This window comes from Lonchura striata, chromosome 24, assembly GCF_046129695.1.
Source record: "Lonchura striata isolate bLonStr1 chromosome 24, bLonStr1.mat, whole genome shotgun sequence".
NCBI lineage: Eukaryota > Metazoa > Chordata > Aves > Passeriformes > Estrildidae > Lonchura > Lonchura striata.
Window position 1 is genome coordinate 5,040,557 of NC_134626.1, and position 14,789 is coordinate 5,055,345.

General features: G+C 38.5%; 1 protein-coding gene across 2 annotated transcripts in view; it reads right to left on the reverse strand.

Moving 5' to 3' along the window:
* Positions 1–14,789, reverse strand: part of PRDM2 (PR/SET domain 2) — a 49,917-nt gene that overhangs the window by 6,564 nt on the left and 28,564 nt on the right. The window lies entirely within an intron of this gene.

The following is a 14,789-nucleotide window of genomic DNA, read 5'->3' on the forward strand; positions in this document are numbered from 1 at the left end:
TTGAAAGCAGCATGAGTTTGAATCTTCTCATGGCAAACAGGGCAAAGCAGTACAACCAAATGAGATGCAACTGGGTAACAGAAAATGATGGAGGCATTTTGATGGGTCCTGACACAAACACCACTTTCAAGTTATCACTTTCTGTTAGCAAAATGAAGCAGCATGTATTAGTTGCAGAGGATGATGAACACAAAAGGGCATTAATATGAAAAGAGCTGACCAGTACTGTAAGATGTAAACACACGAAAAACTTCATTTTCCACTGCACTACAAAGTACTGCTAATTTTTGCCATTAATCTTACATATTCAGGCCTATAACATACAGAAATTATGATATGGGGTGTGTAGTAACAAATGGAAGTTCATGGATTTTCATTCACTTCATTGCAGATTGTAGTCTCCACACAGAATACAGAAAACACCGCTGAAACTCCACGGTTCTACACGCAGCTCTTGGGAAGAACAGTCCAGAAGCAGCAATCCAAACTCCTCCTTTGCCCCTCTAACACACAAAATGCCACTTTACAACACACTGCCCGTTCCCTCTGATCAGAAATGTCCACCGCAGCCCTAAATCCATTTCCTAGTTAGAAGCACATTCTTCCACGTCACAATCCTGTCAACAAACTCTTCCTTTTTATCCCTTGAAAATATTTTTCACATCCTGAGCCAAGAAACTGAAATGCCTTTAAAAAAATGCTCCTCTGTTCCAAGAAGTTCCAAGTACACATACCCCCCCCAAAGAACAGCTCAGAGAGCCTCAGCTTTAGAAGGAAACATTTGTTTTGATTTGAAAAAAACTAAATAATTACTTATATTTCCTCTCAAAGAGCTCAGATTTCATAGGCCGGCCCCAAATTCTAATATGTTTCAGTTTTATGTATATAATAAACATTTTTTAATTTCTTATCTCATTAACATATTTTAGTCTTATAACCTGACAATAGCCACTCAGACTGAATTTTGTCACCTTTGGAAGAGACACACACATCATTCCCAAAGAAAACTAGCAATTTCTCTAATATCCTCAATTATTGTTATGATGCCCATGTCTTACCTGCCATAATGGAATGATACTGGGTTGTTTGAACAATGCAACATTAAATTTTGCTTTTATACCAAACAGCTGCAACTGTCAGAAGACAGCACATATTTGGGTGTTCACATAGGCATTAGGAAGATAAATCTTTCTTTACATTATAAGATCGTGAAAGTCCAATTTAAACACCATTTTTTTATTATCAGCACCTCTAATGCTCATAATTACAACGAACACTATGAAGATCTGAGTATGAAGGATATCAAAGAAGTTTCCAGAAGTATCTCCCAAGTCACTTGAAATTCTCTGGGAATGTACAGTAACACAATCCAACAGTTCCAGTTCTAGGGAAGAAGTGGAAATGCAAGATTTCAACACACTCCTAGAAATCCAACATGCATCACAATACACTTTATGAGTGGCACAACAAATCATACCTAATTCCTAGAACCCTAAGAACTCTCAACCTTTTTGTAGACTACTTATCACCTGAAGACCACTATCAGTATCTTGACCTAAAACCAACAAAATTCTTGATTAATGTCTCTGGACAGGTGAGACTAGAAAGAAGAATTAAAAGGTTGGTGCATAGACCTGCCAAACCTGGCATGCACTCAGAGACACTTTTCCCCCCACAGTGCAGTGTCCAATGTACTGCAGACGAAGTCACAGGGCAATTCTGCATCTAACTCTACAGTAGCCCTGAATTTCAGCATAACAACAGGTCACTGTCAAAGTCTTCAAACCAAGACCAAATTAATTCTTTTTTCTAACAATACTGGCAATATACTGTGCTCTTTCAAGGCTGAGCTAAAGTATGAAAAGGCACCAACACAAATCCCAAATTATAAGCATGCGGGTATGTTTCAGAGTGTCATCCAGAGAGATGTCATCCATAAAGAATATAAAATTCATAATACCTCAAATCCAATTTTAATCTGAGAAATCACTACAATAGCAGGATTTTCACACAAAATCAAGGTAATTATGTCACATACCTCATGCTACTGATGGAAAGCAGATCCTTTGCAAGTTCTGCCAGTCCTAAAAAGAGATGCCACTTGCTCATGATGTAACCTGCTCCATGATACAGCTGGAGATGTTTCAAGTTCTTGGCATTTGAGCACCGATGCATTTGAAGAGAGAATTCACCCAGTACCCAACTTGCCCTTTCTCTGAACAGTGAACAAACTTCTTGTGCACACACAACATTTCAGATGTGTCAGATCAATTTCTGACACATATCAGTGAGAGACACCAAACCATTGTAGATGATCTCCTTTACCAGTTTTAGTTTATTCATCTTCTAGGTCGCAGCTTTCTTTGAGAAAGTTCAAAGAATTCACTATACTTAAGCATGACAATGACTGTCCCAGATGCACAATTTCAAGGTCCTGACCACTCAACAGCACATGGCCAGGAAGAGAATTTAAGAACATAGTAATAGGTGATACTTCACTGATATGCTCTCCCAGCTTTCATGTATTTGGAGTTCAGAAATTTTTGAAGAAATTTAACAGCTGTTGACAGACTTTCTCTCATGAGTTCCCAAAGTGCTTTCAAAATACATATAAACCTGGAATATTTATGTAATTTTCTTCCTGCAGATTTCCAATAAAAACATAACCTACTGCTGATATAAAGGGTATCAGTGAGTAGTCCAAGGCCTGCCCCTTAGTTTTCTTATTGTTTCAGAGGTCAGGAACAAACTGAAGCCTGCAGGAGGGGGAAATGCCTCTGAACACAGAACCTGGTGGAAGCCTGAGTATAAGTACACACGTGCACTTACCATCAGGTTCCTGAAGGGTCCTACATGGCTGCTACGGCCAGCTGGATCCTCCACTTGGTCTAAACAAGAAAGATACAGGAATGAAACACAGGGAAAGTGAAATGGAAACAATGACAAAAGAATAAATGAAGGGCAGAACTTAATATATGTGTATGTGCTTTAGAAGAATTGTAAAAGAAAGATGCAAAGGAAAATGAATGAAATAAACAGATGGAAAGTAGGAACTTGTCTGCAGTGATGAAGATCAAAAGAGGAATTCACCAATTTGCCTTGCAACTTTAAATAGAATTCCTTTATCTCTCCTCTCCACTTCTGCTGCAAGACAGCTCAGCCTTCACAGCCTTTATAGCTCAGCCTTTATAACATTGCAACAAGCACAGGAGAACTCATGCTACTGCTAATGTCCAGGTCACCAGTACTCCCACTAATATTGAAGGAGTTCAGATAACAACAGAGTAACAGTGCAAGAGAGAAGTAACCTTTATTTGCCCATACTTCCTTTTATTGATAAAACCATGAAACCTCTGGACAACCTGCAGTTAGCTGTGCTCAGGCTTTTGTTGTTAACCAAACTACTAATGGGACTATTAAACCACTGAGTTATTTCTGGTGGGATGGAATAAGCCTACTCAGAAGTTGGGAGGGAAGACGTTTAACACAGTCTTTCCATACACTTGGAGCTGAACTCTATAATTAAATATTGCTCAACCATACAAGATGCCATTGTCTTTAATAACCTTTAACTGCAGCACCAAACATGTTCACAGTTAAGATCATAAAGTAGAACATTCACACCTGAGCTCAAACACAGCTTCAATCCCTTACAGAAATGCAGAATGTTGACATTTGTCTCCCCAAAATTCTTGGGTCAATAAGGGAAAAGAATAATTGGTATGAAATTACTGTTACTCCTTTGAGATCCATAGCCAACAACTAACTGCAGCCCAGTAACACACCCAGACCTTACCCTGTGAGTCTCTGCTGAAAAGTACCACAGAAACCTGCCCAAATCTCAAGTCTTCTGGAAAACAATGGAGAAGTTCCCTCAGAGCCCAGCTGAAAAGTATTCTTAGGGGACAGACAAGGGCAGCACTTGGCAAGGCTGTGGCTGAAGGGGAAAGACAAAATGGCACATTACACTGGCAGCGCCACACAGCTTCATGCTGCAAAGCACAGTAATAACAAGTCACTAGTTAACCCTTTGGAAAAGGCTGAGATTAAAGTCTGCATCAATCCCATACAACAGCTGCTACTATTCTATAAAAAAAACCTTCTAGTTGTTTTTTTTCCTATTAAAAAAAATAGTACTTTGGCATTATAAAGATTGGAATACAGATTAAGTGAATATTCAAGCTAAAACATTATTTTGGAGAATTCAGCAGAAAACAACTGCATAATCATTTCCATAGTCTTTTGATTAGTGAATTTTAACATATTGATACAACTTGAATTTTAATTTGAGAAACAGCTTGCTGTGCACCAGAATTCATCTGTTCTTGTGTCCAGAATATTGGCTATTGTCATGTTTTTCAAAATAAATTCCTTAAGCCTTCAGGCATCAGTAAAAATTGGAGTAGTTGTTTGTTCTGCAGACAGGCCAGAACACATGAATGCCTTTTTCACACACAGAATGCTATATCCAGAAGAACAGCATAAATTGCTTCAAAAAATTAAATCCAAGTTGTGTTGGCTGAAGGTGCACGACAAGATGCAGAAACATGTTGCAGTGACTTCTTAGGATCTTGTCCAACTGTGAATGACACAGCACATGGGTGTTAAAGACCTTACATATTCAATAAGTTGAACTGATTAAACAGTAAGGTAACTAGGCACCAAAAAATGCTGTTTAATTCAAAATGCTCATTATTAAGATGTGAATACTAAGGCTGTTCTTTTAATACGTTCCTCTGTTTGCATTTAAAACTCCTTGTTTTGCTTTTTGCTTGTTTTTTTCAGTTCTTCCATTATTCACAAAATTGTTCATTATTCTCTACCAGCACTTGCTCACACAGCAAAGACAAATCAAAAACCACCAGGCTAAACAAAGGGCAACATAGCTGTGTGTTAAGGGCTGCTCTGAGCCACTGAGACAGCCAAGAACTCCCAACGTTTAGGGAAAGTTGGTAAGCACAACATGTCTGATACATGTATTTAAAAAATTAATGCATATGAGGATTATTCCTATAATCAGGGGAATTACAGAAATTTGCCAGAAACATGACCTCAAACCCACAAAGTTATGCAAATATTTTATTCCAATATCTAAGCCAAGAGTCACATTTCAGAGGAGCCAGCACAGGGTTGCTGCTGCCCATCCAGCACCTTACAGCCCCAGCACCTGGCTCAGTGCCTCACTCACAGCATCCACTAGCTCATAGACTGCGCTAATTAAATCTTTTTTAAATTGTTGTCCAAAGTTTTAAGTGACCTAGGATAGCTGAGGTTCAAAATGTCACACTGTAAATTACTGGAGAAAAAGGAAGCAAGAGTAAAAATAGTAAAAAATCTAATATTAGGCCAAGAATAAAAAGATTGAAAAAAAAGCCTCAACAATTCTGACTTATTTAAACAAACATTGATTAAATGTTGTAACACCGACTTCTTCCAAAATATTACTGTTAATACAACAAGATATCAAAGTTCCTTTTAAGTACTTGCAGTTAAGTACTGCTTTGAAAGGATTCCAGCAAGCTTAGCTGAGGAACTCCAAGTACTTCTGGACAGACACACTCATTACCCAGGGAGGGAATGGCTTTGGAACCCAAAACCAAAAAACTTAAAACAAAATAACCCATGAAACCACTGCCTACCAAGTGCTCTGGAGAAAAACACCCTCGTACTGGCAACAAAACAGGCTACAGAACCCAAACACAGGCTTCCCAAGAGCCCACAGCTCAGAAATTCCAGTGCTGCCACAGAACACCTTTGGTGATAATTCCTGGGGTTTATTTTCCCCACAATTCAGAAAAAGCTTTTCATTTTTATTTCTCTGTAAGATAGATACACTGTACCAGGAGCATTTCCCACTTTGGCTACAGATCATCCCAAGCACTGGTGGATACGTACACATGAAAACCTCCATTTTCAGAACTGTATATTTCTAAACCAGAAAATTTTACAGGCAAAGTCTGCACATTTTTAATCATATTCCAGCAAGTCTAAGGGTGAAATTCAAGCAACAGATCAATTTTTTAAACAAACACCTCATTAAAAGGAATGTCAATTAAATGTAAATGGCTCCACGCACAGTATCATTAAGAGGCATATTTCAACAATGCTGCCAGGTAGGTATGAAAACTTGCAGAAAAAAGGAATATGTAAAAGCTTTTATTACACTGTTTTCTTCAATCTGTCATCATTGTAAATATTTGGTGGAATGTACTTCTTGCAACACATTATAAAGTTATCAGATACAACTACTTTGTGTAGGCATAACTTGTATTGTTAAGCAAATGAAACACTAAAATTGACATGAGCTGTTTCACAGCATACAAAAACAATCACAACAGAATTTTAACCTCCAGTTCTTGAGAATCACAAGAATATTTCAGAGCTGCAGAAGATCATGCTTCTGTACAGTCAATCTGCCCAGACCTAATGTGTCAAATAATATTAAAGCTGGAGTGGTAGAATACATACAGCTATATAGTACAGAAAAAATGGAAAAATCTTGTGAATTATCTACAGATTATGGGCAAATGCAGTGAGCAAAGGTTTCTCTGTATTTTTTCCAGCAGAACTTGCATCTCCTCTTCCATAAAAAGACACTTTCAAGCTTACCCAGTAGGAGCAGGAGAAAGAGGAAGCCAAACTTCACAGCAATTCTATTAATACCAAACTGCCTGTTGTATAAGCCTAATGCTTCCCATTAACCACCACTTCACTCACAAAGAGAACATTTTAATCACTGCATTTTCCAACCACAATATAAAAGGGGTGATGAGGTCTCACCTTGGGAAGGTGTTTCAGGACACCTGAAGACAGAGGTACACACTCCAAACTGTGCATGAAACTATTTGTACCAAGCACTAAGTACACTCTGCAGGAAAGAAACAGGGCTGTGCACTGACACAGGCTGTTAACGTGACATTTGCATAACAGATGAACTTGTTGCCATGGAAAGCATAAGAAAATTCTGAGCTGGGCTATTTAAAACACCAATTTCTGCAAATGTTTGGCAAAGTCTCCACTTTAATGATAGCACTGAAGATCATGTTACTGTGTCTCACCACAAACTTCTGGAATTATGGTAGTACAAGAAATGTGAGGGTGACACCAAAGGTGTGCCATGCCAAGAGAAAGAAATGACCCAACAGTCTGCAAGAAGCAGAAGGGAATATATTGCCATTATATGGAGTTTGTGAGACCAGAAAATTTGACACTGTTCACAAATTTCAGATAAGCAGATTTTAAAAAATTGGTGAAAAATTCTGAGTGGGAAGCCTGTGTTAAATGTGTGATATCACACCAACCCCTACAAGCTGAACTATGAGCCATCTCTAGTCCTCTTCATACAAGTTACCTTTTGTAAATTAAATTATGTATCATAACTCTGTACCAGACAAGAGACAAAACCCGTTTATACTGTCTGTCAGAGTATGTCATCCACTCTTGCAGCATCTCATTCCAGTCCCCAACACGTTCTGCCTTCTGACTAACCTGGTGCATATCCCAGGAAGTCTTCAGTTTATAGACTACAAGACTTACAATGACTTAAGTAGTACAGAATGTCACCGAACAATTACAAGGCATGGCAAACAAGGGTTTAATTCCATGCAATTTTAACCCACACAAGAGCTGTGATGGAACAATTAAGTATAGATAATTAAATGTAGAGCTTTTATCCTCACAAGATTTGAAAATGTTATTTCTACCCTTATGCCAATATTTCTAAAAACAGTAGAAAGGGGACACAAATATGGGACCAGGCTTGCTCTAGACTTTCTCAATTGCTCCAACTCTTGGTGTATTCCCTCCCTAACCACACAGCCTCCCCTCATTCACTACAAATTCCTAGCAAGTTACTCCATGGCTACCACAGCTCCCACAGCCAGCCAGGACAGAAAACACGATGAACATTCTTCTCTGTACTTCTATTCCATGAGCTTTTGTTTTGCTAAGTATTAAGACAAAAGCTGCAGCAAAAGAAATGTCAGCTGGCACACACAGTTTCCAGAAATAACTGTTCTCTATATTTAGCCAGTTTTTATTTAAAAATTCAGTTAAAAATAGAGCACCCAAATTGTGTACTTAATACAGAGAATGTCTAAATTTAAATCTCTGCTTTAGCCAATCAAAGCCTTTATCTAAGCCCAGAAAATGTTGCTTCCAGTCACTAGACCTTGCTCGAAAATGTTTGTGAAATGAACTTAATCTCAGGTAATTAGAAATACCACCGATTTTGACAGCAGCGTTTACAAGGCAATGCAAATTAAGGCCCTCACACAACTACTTGTACCAGCAAGTTTAAAATGAGCACTACTAGATCAGTCTGACTTTTTCTGTAAGAAAAAAATCCAAGTATCTGTCATGGCCCTATCTGGATCACTGAACATTTGAGAGGATTACATCAAAAATATCTGCTGTTTTAGCTAAGTTATCTTCAAAAGTAACTACTTGGGCCTTTACGTGCCATTTTATTCTGCTGCTTGACAAACCAGGTATGTTCCAATCCAGCAGCAGTCACACAAATAAATGATATTAAAAAAAAATATATATATATAAAAAAAGGACATTTGAGTCCACTGCAGACCCAAAAGCCCTTCTCACAAAGCTGGTCAAGGTGGTGTCTTGCCATCCACAGCAATGTTGTCTCTCTATGCCACACACGAAAAGCTGTCACTGCATAGAAAACCAAACCCAAACCACTGATCCAAACATTTGCCTACAGAGGGGCAATGGCTTTGCTTGGAGAACACAGCTGTACAAAGGCTACAACCCCAGGAACAGGGCTGCCTTTGTGTCTACCAGGAGCCCCAGGAGTGCTGTAACAAGAGTCCCCACCACTGAGGAAACAAGAGCAAAATCTCTCACAGATGCAGGATTTGGACAGTGCTATCACCATGCTAAAGTTCCCATGGATAAACCCCTCAGAATGGCACAAGGTCACACTCAACATTTTCATTTACACTCACTCAAATTTGTCCTGTTATTAATTTTATTCAACTTTGTCATGTCTGCAACATGTCACTTCTCAGAATTTTTTCTCCAAATATTCCTAGTAAAATCACCCCTCTGTGCTTTAAAATGTATTTCTCTCACTCTTTGACAACCATTTCCAAATTTCTTTCCTTTAACCTTATTACATTTCTTCAGTACAACCAACTGCCTAGTGGTAAGAATGCAGTGTTTTTCCATCAGTCCCCATTAAAAGTATGACAGCATCTTCTCAACTGGGTCTCCAACCTAACAAAGAACATTAATTGTTAATAACCAGCTCCTGTCAAAACATATTTGCAGCATGAAAACTCTGCTTCTCTGTTTCTGTTAAATTTGAAAATACTCATATCCTTCCAGCTTCAGAGTGACAAATCCAAGGTCATATGAGAGAATATCACAGCAGGTCCTTTACAGAAGTAGATAAATGAGGGTAAATATTACTATGCAAACTCAACATTTTAATGTAGAATATAGTCACCAAATTGTTTTTATCTGCTGGGAAATTGTGGAAGATTTGCTTCACTTCCTTGGTGAAACAAAGTGCTTCATTCATTTCAGCCACAGCCCACTGATACTTGCTTAGAGAAAGGCCTGCCAGCCTTCTCTGATAACATGAGATACACTGAATTATATTTCCAAAGGAACTGTAATCCTCCAGTTGCCCAATCAGTCCATTTCTCAAAAGGACTGTGCTACAGGACAACAGCAACAGTTGGTGCTCATGTTAACAAGACCAACAACAGAAGTTCTAAATTTATAATATGCCCCAAACCAGACAAGAGCAAGTTGCTGTGTGCTTAATCTGCGACACCAAGAAAGGTCACAGGCTCATTAAGTTATTACAGGGAACAGCAACTTCTTCCACTTTTCAAACAGTGAAAACAAATCTCAGAGCACAAATGTATTTGTCTTCTGCTCAGTAAACTGCTACGTGCAAGATGAAAGTCTAATTTGATCTAAATGGGTTAAAACTAGAAGTTTTTTGCACACACCTGTTTATAGTATGCAAAGTCAACTAAAACAGACTACAGAAATCAAACATCACTGTAACATAACTTGGCCAATTCAATTTGCAGGTAAGGAACCAGAAAATAAAGCCAGCTCTGGTATCTGAGTGGGGAGAGTGGAGGGTAATACCCAAGAGCTCAGGATTTGAGAGCTATGAGCTAAGCTTCAGCCCAAAGTCCACTTTGCTTTTGCAATCCCCCACAAGGGTCTGTAAGATCAGAAACACTGGGCTCGCTGCTCTTTACCTGCAAATTGAAAGGGAACACTTTGCAGGAAAGTCCATTTTTTCCTCAACTCACTGCCACTTGGTAAGACCTACTCCATGGGAAAAGCCCAAGGCAACTCTCAAGACGTGGCTGAGGCTCCAGCTCTGGCAAAGGTGGGTGTTTGAACATTCTGATCCCAATCCCAGCTGGACAGGTCAGCTATCACAGCCCTGAGCTGCTTTACACAGCTCACCATCTCCACAGTCTGCAGCTTTAGTGGCAGCAGCATAGGGAAGTCTGCACTGCACTCAGCCCTGAATAATGGCAATGCCTGAGAAAACGTTCCCAAATTTCTATGAATCGAGTCACTTCTACAAACACCAGGGCTCTCCCATTCAACAGTCACCTTGTTTCTGATGGGCTGCCAAACAAAACCAGATCTGTATCTGAGGAGACTGGAGTGAGACATCTGACTCTCAACAAGAGTTAGAATAATTTATAGCTGACTACTCATTTCCATGGCATTTTGCAGCAATAATAATCAAGATGATGGATTTTCAGCTATTAGAATACTCTCACTAGAATAATTTTATGTCAATCAGCACATTAATAACAGGGCCTCTCTGAAGTTCTGCAGCATTAATCATACTCAATCAAAAGCTCTCACAGAACTCTGATAACAAAGTGTAACAACAGAATTAACTCTTAACAGCTGGTAAGATCTTAAGTGCTCAGAAAGCTTCATCCTAAATAACTCTCAGGCACTGGTGATGCACATAAATATTGTGATTTTTCCAGCGAAAGAGTGTATAAAAGGCAAGTAAAATTCTTCTAGAAAATGGTCAGATACTGCCTAATTTCTTAGCTACAAATGCCACTGAGTCTTGTTTCAATAAGCGATAATAAGCCCAAGCAGAAAGTCAGTCTGCTGTAACATTTCCTTGACAAACTCAACATAGCAAGTGCAGGCCAGTGAGACTTCTTCAGAACAGTCATTCCTGTCAATCTGTGTAAGGCTCTTGGCAGGAATGACAAAATAAATTGACAGATTGAAAAAAATTAATACACTCTAGTCTTAAAATGGCTTTACTTTTCGTTCATTTGAAAAAGATACAAAACAGTTACTAAATGAAATATAAAATTTCTTTGCTATTTTGCAGGTTTGTAATGTGGTCATGCGAGAATCTTCAGAGAGTTGACAAACACAAGTTACCTTCTGAAGGAGACCTCAATTAAAGAAAAGAGCTCTCAGCCAAACACTCAAATGGAGCCTGCATGTCCTCCATGAACAAACCAGCTATCAAAACTTTCTCTGTGTGCACACTCCTGAAGTTAAACGTGCTTGTTCATCACTGCATAATAAATTACTGGGGGCATCTGCAGATAAGACCTTGATATAACACATTATCTATAAATAATGTGAGTAAAATAAATGGTCAATGCAAAATCATGGTAAATTGCAATAAAAAAGTTTAGTACAGTTAATGATACAATATTATTCACATTAATTCTGATCTAATGGTTTTGAAAAGATGATGCATTAAAAAAAATCTAGAGAAAGGCAATAGAAATTATTAAGAGCCACAAAAGATTCTTACTACAAGAACTTAAAGCCTTCCCTACATAAAGAAATGGTTCAAGCAGGAGGCAAATAAAATAAGAATACACTGAAATAACTGTCAATAACTGACTTTGTCTTGCATCCACCAAAATCCCCAGAGCCTCCAACTGAGAAAACCACTGAAGTGGGAAGATTGCACAGGAGGGTCAGGAAACCATAGAAAGAGCAACAGTGGCTGGTAAAGCCTTGGCTTATGTGAGGGAACACAAAGTAATTCAAGAAAGGATTATTCATGAGAGCAGAAGTCACCCAGATTTACTGAGATGTAAAGCAGTCAGTAGCTCATCGAGTTTGTTCTCTTATCTTCTACAAGCAACAGGACAATTCTATATCACTAAATACTTGAAGGAACAGAAAACAAAAGTACTTGTTTCTCTCTGGAAAACAGTGCCTATTCTACTCTGCAGGAATTCATCCCCTTCCTATTTTCGAACAAATCCTCCAAATCTATCTCAAAGCTCTTCCCTAACAGCAATCACCAAATTTTCTCCACATCTTCTACACAGAAGTGTTTAAACAGTTCTATGGTCAGAAGAAAACAGTCTAAAGAGTCTTGGGAAATCCCAATACAATAAATACTTCTACAAGGAAACTGGTATTTCAATAGCAACTGAGTAACTTAACTTATTTTCAGGAAAATCGAAACAGTATTTGCTAAGAAAGCAGGAGAATAACTTCCAAATGCAGTGGATTATTTAAAAAAAAACAGCAGTGAAGTATCAATCAGCTTTCCTTTAGGTCACTCCTTGCTTCAAAGCTAATCCTGATCATATGAAAGGAAAAATTGATTAATAATAGAAAGCTGCCTGTGCCTTGTTTCACTTCCCACTGTGGATTATGTAACTGAAGATAACTGAAGATAGCAAATTTGCTGGGAAATGCCACAACTGTGGTCTAGATATATTTTATTTTTTAACTTGAGAAAAGCAGCCTAAGGAAGTGTGACTAAAAATGCAAAAGTATGAAAAAAATACAGAACGCTTTAGAATCTGAGTTACCAAACAACCCAGGAATTTTTATTCTGTTAGGTAACTACATACATCTGCTTTAAGCAGAACTAAGTAGCTAGAAATACAACTTGTAACAACCATGAAGGTCAGATTGTTATTTTAAGTCAAAGACAAAAACCCCACAGAAATAAAGTAACTGTGTTCAAGGTGCTTGTAGTAATTCCAAAAGTTTATACTTAAAAACACAGAGTTTAAGGCACAAACACAGGCTGAATTTTTTAAATTTTCTTAAATACAGGTAATTACTTTTTAAATTCCTGAAATGAAGGCTTATTTTCTCTTATTTTCTTAAATCCATAGGCAGGAGCAAGGCTGGAATGAGTGATACCAAATACACTTGGCTGTTCTGAAAGCACAGAGCAGCTGTCCTAGGAACTGGGGGCACTGCTGGAGAGGTGAGGATGGGAATTTAAAGTAATACAAGTCCCCCTTTCAAAGACCCCCATTTATGGGGGTTAAAAGAAAACTTGCACTGCTTAGAAGACCTCAAATGTATGAGTTACTCTCCAGACAGATGCCTCTATGATGGTTATGGTCCCCTGACACCCAAAATGCTGCTTCTGAACTGGAGTTGTATAAACCTTATTGCAAATCAATGTGATTTGGGGAAATCAAAGTAAATTCAATCCTAAGACTTTGTTCCAGATGATCTTGATGACTTCTTCCTCCCTCCCGTGTCTTTTCCCAGTCATTGGTTGGGAAATGGAAAATTTTAAAGCCTTGGGCTCCTGAGTTTTGCATTAAATTTACTGGAAATAGAGCTTAGATAACAATATAATTTCATTATATCCTTGCTACAAATGTACAACTTACACTTCCCTCCATAAGCTAAATTCCAACTCAAATACAGTAATTTTTCTTACAAACTCTTTTCTGGTTAGAAACAAACTTTTAAACTTCGTCAAAGTACAAACCTAATAAATTTGTGTAACTTAAAAACCAGACAGTCACAGCATCATTTGACCACAATTTCCATTTGGGATGACATCCAGATGGCAATCCAAGGCCTACCTTTTATAAACAGGATGCATATTTACAGCACTCTCACGTACAGCTAATTATTTGGAACTACATGAGAATGTCTAAGAAATTATCAACAAAAAAATTAAAACTGCAAGGATTTCTACTATCACAGAATTTAACCTGCTTATTTCATCCCTACGTGTCTGTGTTCCCCAACAGCAATTTGACACTGTTTCAGCAACAGTCACACTTTCAGACAGCAGAAAAACAGTGTAACTTTTAGGATGACAGAGTTTTATTTACACAAGAGAAGAAAAAGCCTGAAGTTGCACGATTCATTCAGCCTGATATAAACCAAGGCACAATAATTATTTGTAATAGCCAGTAACTGATTGTTAATTCACCCACCTTCATCTCACACTGCCTCTGGGTCAGTGTTAGTTATTATGAGTACCCCTATAGCTCATGTTCTGCCTGAAGCCCAGTAAGAACTGTGGGAAGCAGCAACATTTATAATAGAACCATGTAAGGTAACAAACATTTAAAAGATTTATTAGCAATGGTTTGAGATTTTAAACCACACTGAACAATCACCAGGGGCTGTCCATGACACAGGTGACCCTGATGCAGGTGCTTTGCCTGCACTACAATAGCAAAATATTTCAGGAGTTGACACAACTGTGGTTGAGAGGTCATTTGGTTTCACAAGCCACACCAGCTGCATTATGCATTGAATTCTGCAATAATGAAATTGAAGACTTTTCCCTTCTGCTGAGAGCCTGACAGCCCCAGTGCAGCTCCTGCAGCCTCGCTGAGGAGCCGCGGGGCTGCCGGACGTGAGGGGACACAGGAGGGCCTGAGCACCTCCAGAGACAGAAAAAAGCACGGGAAAAAGAAAACACTGTCCTCTTCTCTCCCCAAAAAAGGCTATTTTAGAGGTATTACTCTCAAGCATGTGGTAAGACAAGCTTTCATCCTGAGTAGCATCAGTAC